The sequence below is a fragment of the Rosa rugosa genome, chromosome 7 (genome assembly GCF_958449725.1).
Source record: "Rosa rugosa chromosome 7, drRosRugo1.1, whole genome shotgun sequence".
Lineage (NCBI taxonomy): Eukaryota > Viridiplantae > Streptophyta > Magnoliopsida > Rosales > Rosaceae > Rosa > Rosa rugosa.
In genome coordinates this window covers 28,020,057-28,034,290 of record NC_084826.1, presented here as the reverse complement: position 1 = coordinate 28,034,290, position 14,234 = coordinate 28,020,057, and the positions used below count along the sequence as shown (strand labels likewise).

General features: G+C 39.5%; 1 long non-coding RNA gene and 1 pseudogene across 1 annotated transcript; one reads left to right on the top strand and one right to left on the bottom strand.

Annotated features, from left to right (window-relative positions):
• Positions 1-5,034: 5,034 nt before the first annotated feature.
• Positions 5,035-10,142, bottom strand: LOC133723134 (wall-associated receptor kinase 5-like; annotated as a pseudogene).
• A 2,410-nt stretch (positions 10,143-12,552) lies between these two features.
• On the top strand, positions 12,553-13,432 carry LOC133723779 (uncharacterized). Its single transcript, XR_009853264.1, has 2 exons — positions 12,553-12,887; positions 13,116-13,432. It is a non-coding gene; the product is annotated as an uncharacterized LOC133723779 (long non-coding RNA).
• The last annotated feature ends 802 nt before the right edge of the window (positions 13,433-14,234 follow it).

Sequence of the window (14,234 nt, the reverse complement as noted above, 5' to 3'; positions counted from 1 at the left end):
GATAAGAAAGTTGTTAACATAAAAAAATAAAAAATTGGCGCCCCAACTCAAAGTGAGCAGTTCGTTAATGTGGTTATCGTTCTCTCTTAAATCAACCACATAAATGTAGTAAAACTATTCGGTTGTTATTTCGAGACTGAGGCTACATTACCCATGGCACTCTTTTTGAGCATCATAAACGGCAGGGGCGCTAGCTAGCTTACTTTACTTCCGTACCCATCATACATGGAGACGTGAAAGCAACAAAATATACTATTAGATGACAATTACAGGGCCAAAGCGTTTCATTCCTCTAGATCAAACTGAACTAGCAACACTAGTGCAAGGGCCGCTTGGCTACTTGGAGCCTGAACACTTTCATTCCAATCAACTCACCGAAAAGAGTGACGTCAATAGCTTTGGAGTTGTCCTCGCAGAGCTACTAAGTACTAACGAGCAGAGTGGCACTTTCTTTTGCTAGACCTGAAGCAGAGAGATGCCCGGCAAGTTTCTTTGTTTCTTCAATAGAGAAAGATTGCTAGATTGAAATTCTTGATGCTGACATAGTGAATGAGAAGAACATAGAGACAGCTCTCTGCTGTGCTTATCTAGCAAAAAGATGTCTGAGGCTAGGATATAAGGAGAGGAAGGCCTACAATGAAGTAGCCATGGAGTTGGAGGGAATGCAAATTACAGCAAAGCGTCCATGGGAAAATAATGAAAATTCATGTCCCGAGGAGACTGAGTACTTGTTTTTTTTTTTTTTTTTTTTTTTGGCGGTTAATAGAGTATTATTGAATCACAAACACAAACTTACAGACAAAGACCCAAACATGGGCCAAAGGTACATAAGCAAGGAAGTAAATAACAAAACCCAACAACAAACAAGCCCAATGACAGTCAGCCCACTAGCAAACCCAGCAGAAGGGGAGAGCGAACTTGTCGTCATCGCCGACAGGCGATCCACCGTGTGACTCAGAAACGTCACCACCGCGTGACTCAGAAACGTCACGGGAGTTGCAGCCAAGGACTTAGAAGCCATCCAAAACTTTCCAGCACAAGTATACCAAACCAGATCCCAACATAACTCTACAATCCAAATCCCAAGGACTGAGTACTTGTTTGGGGTCACCTATCAATTCAGAAGCTTACATTGTTAATGTTAAAGGTGATGGTGATGAAGGCTCTAGTGGCACAACTAGTGGGTATGACAGCATGCAAATTCAGATGTTAATGCCCTATGATGGTGGGAGTTTTAGGTAGCTGGTTTCAATTTGGGTCCTCATCGAATAAACGAAACTACGTAGTTTTATTATTTTGTGTAATTGATTAATTTTCGTCATACAAAGTTTGATAATTTGTAACTTGGATGAGGGATTTTCTGTTCCAGCCAAGCCATAATAGGTGGGTTTGTAAATGTGGAATACTGTCTCACATTAGAAATTTGTGACTTTGTAACAATTTATAAAGATTTGGGTCTTTTTGTGTATTGTTATTGGAATTTGGAGTATGTTCTTTTCTGTGAGATTTTTAGTGTTTAAAGAGAAAGAGAGTAATCTCAACAAATTTGGTCAACAAGGGAGAGCCAAATTCTGATAGTCAAACCACACGTATCAATCATCTGGAAATGGAGAATGAAGTTTGTTATAGCCTTCTATTAGTAGACTCAGTTTAGATATACTAAGGCCCAGTTTGGGATTGTTGTGCTGTAAGAAGAAGCACTTCTGAATTTTACTGTGAGAAGAAGTAACTGAGTATTTGGTAAACTGTTTTTAAAGTGTTGTAAGAACGAAAAATAATTTCTGAGTGTTCGGTAAGTTGGAAGTGAAAAGTGCAACTAAAAGTAGCTTCTAATTTCCTACTGCCCACATAATCGCTTAAAGCAACAATTTTGAAGTTTACCAAACAGCCTCGTTTTCCACCAGAAACACTTTTTTTTTTTTTTGAAAGGACCAGAAATACTTTTTAATTGGACCAAAAGCAGGTTTCAAAAGCAATCCCAAACTACCCAAGCCTAATCATGTATTGGATATTAAATTCTAAGCCGTGTAAAATTACTAGAAAAATATCAAATACCAGTAGCCTTTCTTCTTTCCTTCTTAGATTTTCTTAGATTTCTTGCTAGCCTTCTTCTACCTTTTGTTTTTGGATTAATTTCAGTTTACCTACCTGAACTTTCACCCATTCTTCATGTTAGTCCCTGAACTTCCAATTTGATCAAGACTCCCCTGAACTCTCAATTTCCATCACTCGTGTCCAACTCTCCTAACGCCGTCCAAAAATTCCGTTTACTGCTGACGTGGAACGAGTCAGCAAGCAAATTTTTAAGCCGTCAGGCCCACAGAGAGGGCTAAAATAGATAATTTGCATTAAAAAAAAAAACAAATAAGCTAAGTCTTTGTTGATCACAGTAACCCCCAGATCCCTGAGCCTCGATCATTTTGGGGAACAACTTCAAACCTATCACAGATAGGGAAATCAGGAAATCTATTAACTCCAACAAAAAAGTAAACAACACAGCTCAATCAATTCATGAGCTTATGACTCGAAACAACAACTCATTTAACTCGGCCATGCATGAGTCCAACTCAGACTCTTGACTCACCTACAATGCACAAGAACCTACACAATGACGCCCTTCTCTTTCCCATGCCTGTTCATCGAAATCTCTTACAGATGAAGGAGCACCGCCATGTCGCCAATTGGAAACTCCTTCTACTACTCCTCCTCATCCTCGACTCCGCAACCCCAAATTCCACCAATTCAAAGCTAAATCACACACACAGTAAGACCTAGATTCCACAAACCAAGCCAGCATTTCAAAATCCAAAAAATTGAAATCACAAAACCACACACGCACAATTCACTCACCCTCAGAATTCTCGAAGCTTCCGAGAGCAGCGGAGGATGAACTGCTGGCATGGTGCGAGCAGCCGCCAACGAAGCTAGACAATCCGCCACCGTCTACCGCAGCGGCTCTAGCATTGACGAAGATCTCAGCCTTAAAACTGCTCCCACTCCTCCTCCTCAGCCAGCCACTTGAAGCCTCGAACTCCCTGGTCGTCGAGCTCCAAGACATTGTCATCTGATCCGAACCGGTTGACCCTTCCTCAGCCCATCTAGAGCGAAATTGACCCCGTCGACTTGCTCCATCATCTCCTCGATCTCCTGTGCCTCCATCAACGTTGCCGTCGCCAGCACCGCAGTGGCTTTTGCAAGTCTTCTTGGCCTTCTTCGATCTCCTAACATCGGCGTTTTGCGAATTGGGCCTCTTCAACGAATAGGGCTCTGAATCGAACTGCGACCACTGCGAGGAGGAGTCTTGTGACGAAGAGAAATTGAAATTGAATTGGGGGGTGTCTTGGGAGAGAGCAATTCTAAACGGGTCGATGCTGAGATCGTTGTGTCGATGTCGTGAAATCATAAGAATGAGTAGATCCCATATGAGATAGATATGAGGTAGAATTTGATAACCAAATCAAATTTGAGGCTTTTGTGAAGAAATTAGAAGAACCCAGATGAGGAATTGGGTAGATTTCACTACCTAAATTGGAGTTTGAGGTTCTTCTGAGGAAACCTAGATGAAATTTTGTGCTTGGAGCTTTTGTGTTTTCTTCTTATTGAAAGTGTATTGTCTGAATTTGGGATCGGAGGAGCGAGAGAGAGAGAGAGAGGGCGATGCATCTGCCCTTTTTTTTTTTTTTTTTTTTTTTTTTTGCGAGGATGTAAACAGAGTAGAAAATTTTGACGAGGGTATTATAGAAATTTAACCATTTGTCTCTTGCCACGTCATCAATTGACAGATAATTTGGATAAAGTGTGAAGGATTGGGCACGGGTGATGGAAATTGAGAGTTCAGGGGTAGTCTTGATCAAATTGGAAGTTCAGGGACTAATATGAAGAATGGGTGAAAGTTCAGGTAGGTAAACTGAAATTAATCCTTTGTTTTTTCACCTTGAATTTTAGCAATTAGGATATATAGTATATCTAAAGAAAACTTCTTGAACTTACATAGAGCAAGTCTAGAAAATCCAATTTTTATGCATACATAACTTTCACCTCAAGAAAAAAAACATACATGACTAACAGCGGTACTCATGTCCCTTTTATTTTACAAGACACGGGAATGATCAAATTGGAATAGAGAGAGAGAGAGAGAGAGCACATAATTAGTTCCTAATCCAATACGAAAAGGCTCCAACGGCCGAAAGATATTTATCGACCATCATGATTCATGAAAGGGCTTTTGGGCTTTTATTTTGCATGCTGGCGTCATAATCTGCACTGCTAATAATCTCGGTAGAGCCACCATCGCCTTCACCACTAACCTCCACAATGCAAGTGTTTGAAAGTGACTCGAGAGAGTGGTCTGTGTTGGAAAATTCGGTCGATGGATCATACTTCTTTCTCCACATTTCACCTCCTACAAGATCTCAAAAATACAATATATTAGTAACAAATAATAATCATAATATTATTGCCATGATAGATAAAATAACAAGGATTATAGAACTTATCTCTTGAATTTGTAGGATTCTAAGGAACACATCATTCGAAAAGCGTTTAAGGTTGAGGCGTGTAAACACTGCCCTTAAGAGTAGATTTCGCCCCTCGGAGACAATGTCTCGGTGTAGCAGGTTAGTGGCGCCCTACCCTCCAGGGTACAACAACCGTTAATCCTTGTAAGCGTACACTCGCAAACTTGGATCCTAGAAATGCTTGATTTTTCCTTTGGCATTATGGAAGAGCAAGAACAAAGAACTCACTAGAAAAATGGCTATTAAGAGAAATATAGAAAATAATAAGTTTCATTGTGTGTGTAAGACCAAGAAGTGATAGGTATATATAGTAGATGAAAAGGCTTAAAGATATTATGCAAATTTAATAAAATAATTATTGGAATATTGTAACTCCCGTAACCTTAATATGCCCTAATATTATGAACATAATGAATTAGTAACGTTTTAGCATAAATGTATAGTAAATAGTTTTTCAAAGCATTGGGAGTTACACAAAGTATTTTGAAATACACAATCAAAATTTCCAACAGTCTGTCTCTCTGGAAGAGGAGGCACGAAGCTTCTATTCCCCTGGTTGCTTTTCCAAAGTTTTCAGTATTTCATCTAGCTTCCTCTCTACCACTTCCATGGAAGGTCTTTCATCTCCTTTCACACTCAAGCATTCTTCTGCGAGCTTGGCAACTCTTTCGATGATCTCCCAATTTCCATCCTTGACTATTTCACCATCAAGAATTGGATGCAGCGGACCTTTATTTATTGTAGAAACAAAGACGTTGGCCAGGTTTCTCTCCGCCTCGGGTTTATCGAAGCGAACTGCTTTTTTGCATGTCAGTAGCTCCACGAGGACAACTCCAAAGCTATAAACATCACTCTTTTCTGTTAGTGTGTTGGACCGAACATATTCAGGGTCCAAGTATCCCATTGTCCCCTGCACTAAAGTTGAAAGTATAGTTTGATCTTCAGGAACCAGTTTTGAAGCTCCGAAGTCCGTCACTTTGGCCGTAAGTTTCTCATCCAACAGTATATTCGTTGCCTTGACATCTCGATGAATAATTCGATGGATGGCGGAACGATGTAAGTGTGAAAGTGCCCTCGCAGTTTCTGTTGCTATCTTCAATCGCTGTACAAATGAAAGTGGTTCTCCATTCTTTTTATGAATGTGATCATACAGAGTTCCATTACCAACATACTCGTAAACTAGCCAAGGCGTTTTGTCTCCAAACAGCAGCTTAGCAGCCTCACCACATTTCTATGACTGATTTGAGAAAGAACAATAACCTCATTAATAAATTGATCACCTCCGTCCTAGGTGGTCATTTTGGAAATCTTTATTGCAACCACTCTTTTATCTTCGAGTACGCCTTTGTAGACTGTTCCATAACCTCCTTCACCAATTTTTTCATTTTCATCGTAATCCTTTGTTGTCTTCTTAAGTTCTTCTGCAGTAAAGATTTGGGCTGTAAGAGATTCTTTTTAACTAGCCAATTGCTTTAATTGCAGTTGAAAATACAAGGACAAAATATGATTTTCTGGAAAACGAGGATTGCAGTGCACTGATCAATCCTTACTGGGCAGCAGGAACCAAAATAACAAACTAAACACCAGATTTTGGTTACGCAGTGAAAACATCAAGTATGAGATTAAAAACACTGCGGGGCTCTTACTCTTGAGAACCCAAAATAAAGATCATCATATTGAAAAGGATATGCTCTTTTACAAACTTTGAATAGCACTAGCTCGGCTATAAGATTCACACAAAATCAAATACAAAGTTTGTCTTCCTTCTAGAACTCATTCACTTGAACGATCTTCAAATCTTGTTCTTCTTTCTTCACAGTCTCCCTACTGATCTCGAGAGAGTATTATGCATATGAAACTACGATCACAAACACTTATACATGGACCAAGTGTTTTGACTCTTTGTGAAGACACAAACTCAAACAAACATGCAAGACCCTATCACAAATTCTTGCGTTTCTGAATGTGTGCTGCAGACCGTGTATTTCTTCAGTTAATATAATAGGCCTGCGGCAACTACTCAATAAAACCAATATTTTACCCTAATTCGACTTGTATTAGGAAAGAGTTTTTATTCCAAGATAACCACAGAATCCTAGAATACCTAGGACTTAAAAACTACCCTTTTATTTATCAGAGAAAATCTTTTAAGAATATAATTCCATAAAGCCCAAAACCACTTCCTAAAAACTGACTCCACATAAAGGGACTCTTTGTATGGGAATGCCAATACGACAGGTACAAGAGTTGTACCTACAATCTCCCCCTTTGGCATTCCTATACAAAACAACTTTACCGTATGAAAACTCCCCCTCAACAGGTACTTGAGAACTTTCCCTTGTGAACACACCTGTCAATCCTGAAACACTTATCACACACACATTGTGAAAATACACAAAGATAGAATAAGGTTATCACAGTTATGAATTTGCTTTCTCCCCCTTTTTGAATAGGAATGACAAAGGTAACTTACGTAGCGGAAGCGATGTAGAAGGATCACAAATAGAAGGTGCACAATAGACACTAGCCCAAGTCGAATCAATCAGAGGAAGATAGTCTAAGTATTAATACTCCCCCTAAGTGTGATCATGTTATGAAAGATGCAAGAATGAAATACAAACACACAATGAGTGGGTTTGTATCCAAATGCTAAGAATAGATTTAATTTGCATAGCTTTTCCAACAAGAGCAATACCACTTAACCATAAATAAGGGTGCAATAAAATAAGTTCACACATGCGAATCGATTCCGACAACCACAGGGTAAGAGAGATGATGATCGAGTATTCTATACCTCTTGGTGTGTAGAGTGAACATATCTCAAGATGGGGTGTGTAATATTTGTGGAAACCTGAAAAGCAAAGCTCACATACGAAACACAATTAAGCATATAAACTTTATTCCCCCTTATAACACTGTGTGGGCATGATTTAGAATTTTTTTTTTTGCCTTTCACACAACATAACTAATTTTATTTTATTTTATTTATTTTAAGAAAACTACGACCCATGTAACGAGTATTATGCCAGCAGCTCCCAAGTCAGATGACTTTAGGGTACTAAATGTAACAAGGACATCCCAAAGAGCACATCTACTCGAGTCAATAGTTTCACAATCCACCGGGGTGACCAAACCATTTTCGTTTCTTCCCAATCCTCATATCGTTCGTCACGACCGAGGCCTGTTTACTTTGAGAATAGCCTGGCCATGCTCCATTAACTAACTACATTTTTTTTTATATCAAGGAGCAACCAACAAGAGTAATTTCGTACATGAGCAATGAGAACAAGCCAACCATCAATTAAAACTTACCACCACTTCGAGTATGTGTGCATGTGATGTTTCAAGATTGTAGAGAATATGTTGTTCAAGCTCACAATTACAGAGTGACGTAAGTACAAGTTCAAAACGTGCTAGGCACCTTATTGCACACAGATTTAAAGAAAAGAGTATGGCCCTTGTCAAATTTTGAATCTGTCAGACACTCGGGTATACAAACCACTGTTTTTCAATCCTAAATTTCCAGAAACTGAACCTAACAATGCAGAAACGTAAAGAAAATGCACCTATACTATCATGAAGACATACACCATGAATGCATGCAAAATGGATCAAGCGAAGTGAGAGTATCAATACTTAGAGCATCCACCAACGGTGCTTCTAAGTTATTCAAATTGAGTTATGTCTAAAGGCCTAGTAAACGAATTATCCAATTTGTGATCAGTAGGAACAAAAGCACGCTCAAGCATATTATCAAGATTATCCATATGAGTAGAAAAACGATTATTTGAACATTTTTTAATCCAGATTTGCTTCTGCTTCGTTTTTGTTTCTAGATCCACGGGGATTGAAGCCAGCTTTGCAATCCTGGCGATCAAATTCAGACCCTCTTTCAACTCAGCTTGCAGCGAAGCAGGTGAGTTAATTCTCAACGTTTTCCTCTGATTTTGAGTAGCCCTGCGCAACATATTGCACCTAGGACGTATGTGTCCTAATTTTCCACAATAATGTCAAGTAGGAATGAAGTTTTTGGGGTTGTGAATATACCTAGGTTGACAAAGTTTGTCAGGACTTACCGAGGAGCTTTTCTGAAGTGTTTTGTGAGTCACACGCGGTTCTGATTTTGCAAGCAACTTGGAACCAGACCCATTTTCACAAGAACTTTGTGGCTGACTTGATGAGCTTTCACATTCCACACCTTTTACAAACCTTAAAGGCTTGCAGGTCTCACCATTATATCCTAATCCCTCTTTGTTGCAATGAGCTTTGCCTAATCCAATCATTTTTGAGACCTTTTCAGACCCTATAGAGAACTTGTTCAAGCTTTCCTTGACCCTCAATAATTCATCCTGCAACTTCTCATTTTCAAGGGTTAGTGAAACATTTAGATTAGATTGAGCCTTGACTTCAACCTGCAAAATTTTGATTTTGTTTATAAGCTCATCATGCTCCTTGTCCCAATTTTGAGATTTGACCTCACCCTGCAAAACTTTAATCTTATCATCAAGGTCAGTACGTTCTTCTTCCTATTCTTTTAAAGAATTAAGTATCAAATTTTTGCTCAATTTTCATCTTTTTCACTCTTAAAGATTCAATTTCTTCTTCAAGTTTTTTATTTTTTCGAAGAACAATTTTGGAAGCATTATACAATTGCTTACACTTTTCATTTGTTTCTTCATCAAGAGTATCATATTCCCAGTCAGAACCATCAGAAAAATCAATATTAAGAGAAGAAGTAAGAGCAAGATTTACCTCTTCATTCTCAGATTGAGAGCCTTCATCACTATCACACCAAGTAGATTTTAGAGCCTTGTTTCCACGCAAATTATACCTTTTATTGCCACAATCGGCAGCAAGGTGACCAATTCCACCACACTCAAAGCATTTAGGTTTGTTAGGCAAAATTTTCGAAGAGTTTCCAAAGGATTTGTTTTTTAAAATTTTTTTGAACTCTTTTGTCAACAAAGCTTAATCCACAGAATCATCAACAATATAATCTTTCTTTTTAACAGAAGAGAAAGCAATATTTTTTACCTTTTTCTCGGGCTTGATCCTCATCTCAAAGGTTTTGAGATTACCTATCAGTTCGTCAAGAGAATAGGTGTCCAGGTCTTGAGTCTCCTCTATGGCAATTTGCTTGGCTTGAAATTTTGAAGGAAGAGCTCTGAGAAATTTCTTGACTATTCGATGCTCCTCAAATGAATCATCAAGGCTACGGCATTGGTTTGTCACATTGAGAAGTCGAGCGTGAAAATCATCAATTGATTCATCTTCCCCCATGATCATGTTCTCAAATTCCAATACGAGTCTTTGAAGCTTCTGACCTCTAACCTTCTTGTTTCCCTCATAAGTAACCTGAAGTAGATCCCAAGCTTGTTTGGCTGTGTCACAGTAGCTAATTCTCATCCTCTCCTTCTTGGACAAAGTTGTGAATAGTGAATTCCTTGCCTTAAAGTCACAAGTTCTATCACGAACTTCTTCTTCTGTCCATTCCTTCCTATGTTTGAGAACCCTTGCAGAGGACCCTTCTACTTTCTTTGAATCTTCTGCCTTTGTTGGGTGTTCCCATCCATTCTCAACTATATTCCACATGTTTTCATCTTGAGAGTAGAGAAAAGCCCCCATCATAATCTTCCATTGTAAATAGTCTTCACCATCAAACAAAGGCGGGCAATTTATAGAACTAGAGGCTCTGTTATATTCACGTTCCATCCTTGACCACGGATCAACTAAAAAAGCTTTAGAACCTGCTCTGATGCCAAGTGAAAATACAAGGACAGAATATGATTTTCTGGAAAACGAGGATTGCAGTGCACTGATCAATCCTAACTGGGCAGCAGAAACCAAAATAACAAACTAAACACCAAATTTTGGTTACGCAGTGAAAACCTCAAGTATGAGATTAAAAACACTGCGGAGCTCTTACTCTTGAGAACCCAAAATAAAGATCATCATATTGAAAATGATATGCTCTTTTACAAACTTTGAATAGCACTAGCTCGGCTATAAGATTCACACAAAATCAAATACAAAGTATGTCTTCCTTCTAGAACTCATTCACTTGAACGATCTTCAAATCTTGTTCTTCTTTCTTCACAGTCTCCCTACTGATCTCGAGAGAGTATTATGCATATGAAACTACGATCACAAACACTTATACATGGACCAAGTGTTTTGACTATTTGTGAAGACACAAACTCAAACAAACATGCAAGACCCTATCACAAATTCTTGCGTTTCTGAATGTGTGCTGCAGACCGTGTATTTCTTCAGTTAATATAATAGGCCTGCGGCAACTACTCAATAAAACCAATATTTTACCCTAATTCGACTTGTATTAGGAAAGAGTTTTTATTCCAAGATAACCACAGAATCCTAGAATACCTAGGACTTAAAAACTACCCTTTTATTTATCAGAGAAAATCTTTTAAGAATATAATTCCATAAAGCCCAAAATCACTTCCTAAAAACTGACTCCACATAAATGGACTCTTTGTATGGGAATGCCAATACGACAGGTACAAGAGTTGTATTGGCTAGAACATACCCAATGAAATTTTCAGAGGAGTGTTGTTTGCCGTGGGATGAGCAATGCACTTGAAAGGACTTTCATTTTTGAACCCTTTAATTATTACATTGACAAGAGTAACTTGCAGGTGAATTTTGGCACGTTTCATTCCCGCATGGGTTAATTTCAGCCAAACACTCGTCAATATCTGAAAGAACATAAAAAATTCATAAACACACACAAAAAAATATGAATATCATGCACATATCAATCATAAATATAAAATTACATCTGCATCGGCAAAGAGATCACCTCGGCAACCGATGTATGGGTTTCCTTCGTAACCTCGTAAGCACTGGCAATAGTAACCAGGGTATGGGCCCTTGGTCCGGTTGACACATTTGGAATTTGCCTTGCATGCATAATCCACAGCATTCTTTTTAGCTACCTCGCATGTCTCATTTCCAATCTGCCAATTAACGATCATTGGCATCTGATCCATGTTCTTGAGCTCTTTGAAACTTCTCTTACCGCTGAAGTTAAAGTAGCCATCTCGCACAAGGAAGGCATAGCTGCGGGGATTAAATTTCCATATATCCGTATGATTGTAATAGCTAAGCAATGTCACAGTACGATTCTTCAGTCCTTCAGAGATTTTGGTCTGGCAACACCCGACACCAGAGCAAGAGTTTTGATCCTCGCTGCTGATGTTGAGGCAAACGGACGTGCACCCTATCATGAACTCTTCTTCGCCACGAAAACCCTGAAAACAGCATAAGTGTCGCAGCCTACGATGACAAACCTTTTTTTGGAACCGGAAATGCTGAAAGGAAGATTCCAACGGAGCCAAGGAACGTTGCTCTCCACATTATAGCCGCTCTCATTGTAACAATCCTTGCTTATAAAATTCATAGCTTGCAACTCACCCTCAGCAAGGATAAAATCAGTGACACGGAGGCTTTTGCCGTACTTCCAGTTCAGTGATATCATGGGGCTGTACGTAATGGAATGATCACAAGTGAGTTCGAATTTGTTCTCCTGTCCCTTCAGTAGTATGTAACAGCCGTCACCGATGCCAAATGGATATGGTATTGTGATGTCACCACAGCGGTGGGAGGGGTTTATCAGCTGCTGCAGCTAGCAATGTCGTTGCAGCTGCTAATAATGTGAGTTTCATCAGAAGCATTTTTCCATGTACTAAAGCCATTGGACTCAATGGTGTGTGAGTTATGGAATCAAAATCTTCCCTTATCTCACTCTCAATTATATGTTTGGATTCTGTATATAATTTTTTTTTTTTTTTTGGGGGAATGAAAAGTCAATATTAATTGCATATTACTATTCATAGAATCTAGAGCTTTAGTATAGATAATAAAATAAGGGTCCTTGACCAAAAGCACCAAAATTGGCCAAAATTATCCCACTTACCCCAGCAACAAATTTTTATTCTCACTTACCCTGTTTAAAACAAAATGACAGTTATGCCTTTCACTTAATTAATTAATTACATCTGCCTCTATGTCTCTCTCATCTCTCCACGATCTGAACTCTCTCTCTCTCATCCCTCTCCGATCTGAACTCTCTCTCTCATCCCTCTCCGATCTGAACTCTCTCTCTCTCTCTCTCATCCCTCTCCGATCTGCTCAGTGCGTCTCCTCTTCGAGCGACGACGACGAGGACAACGCCGACGAGGTCCGAACCCTAACGTCGACGACCTTGACCTCTTCGTCTTAATCCTCCGATCTCCGCCCCGCATTCAACGTCTAAGATGCTGACCTCCGCGCCTTCTACTCTGGATTTCTCTAGCTCCGGCGCCGACTTTAAGCTCCAGCGAGTCCGGTAACAATGACATTGATGCGTCGGTAGGTTCCTTGGTTTGGGTCTGCCACTGAAACGGGTAGCCTGATCTAGTTTGCTACTTTTCTTAGGTGAAATCCACTTTATGATTGTATTTTCTGGTGATCTGTTATTGTTAACTGTTCCTTGCTTGTTAGATTTGAGCAATTTGAGTCGAATTGCATGCAGCGGTGCTCTGTTATAAGGGTTAATGTGAATCATATTTCTGCGTATTAAAGTTTGGTTTTGCTTAGTTGTTATGATGCAGACAAATTCAGATGGGTGTCCAGATGCAAGCAATTCCGGCAGCTTTAGGTGGCAATTCCATTAATGCGTAGGTCCACCAGATAGATGGGGCATCTAAATTGGGAGAGGAGGTTAATTGTGTTCGTATGTCAGGAGAATAAGAACTTGTTTCCAAAGTTTGTTGAAATTTTAATATTTTCTGGTGCAGCTATACCTAGGTAGCTTGTTAGATCATGGTATACAACATGCCCATACTCCATTGGCCGATGCAAGAAGAAAAGAAAGCATGATTGAAATGAGTAGTGAACTAATGATTTGTTCTGTAGCTCAATGTTTATGCTTTAGTCTCTTTACATATATTTTTCTCATATTTTTCTCTTCCATCGGTGCCTAGAGGTTTATTGCCTCTCTATTGGGGCAATAGACGTCTATTTGAGGAAAATAAACGTTTTTAATTGATGTGTTCTCCTCTTTTTTTTTTCTTTAATCAAAGATTTATATTTCTAAATTTAGAAAAATTAGTTTCCATTCCAGCAACTGAAAGTTCTATTGGGGGGCCAATAGACATCTATTGGGGGGCAATAGACGTTTTGAATTGATGTAATGTTCTCATTTTTTTCTTTAATCAAAGTTTTATTTGTCTAAATCTAGAAAGATTAGTTCCTATTCTGGCGACTGAAAGTCCTATTGGGGGGCAATAGACGTCTATTGGGGGGCAATACATGGTTGATAGTCGTCTATTGGGGGGCAATACATGGCTGATAGTCGTCTATTGGGGGTCAATAGACGTCTATTGGGGGGCAATAGACCAAAAGTTCTATTGGGAGGCAATAGACGTCTATTGGGAGGCAATACATGGCTGATAGACGTCTATTGGGAGGCGATAGACCTTTATTGATGGGCAATAGATGTCTATTGGGGTAATAAACATTTCCGGCAAGATTTTCTGAAAGGTCCGATGGGCGGCCGCCGGTGACTGGAATCCGGCGAAAGTTGGCCGGAATCTGGCGACCAGTGACCCGATTCCGGCGAAAGTTGGCCGGATTCCGGCGACCGGTGACCGGATTCCGGCGGACGGTGACGGGCTCCAGTGAAGTCTCTTATGGTTTCTCTCTCTCTCTCTCTCT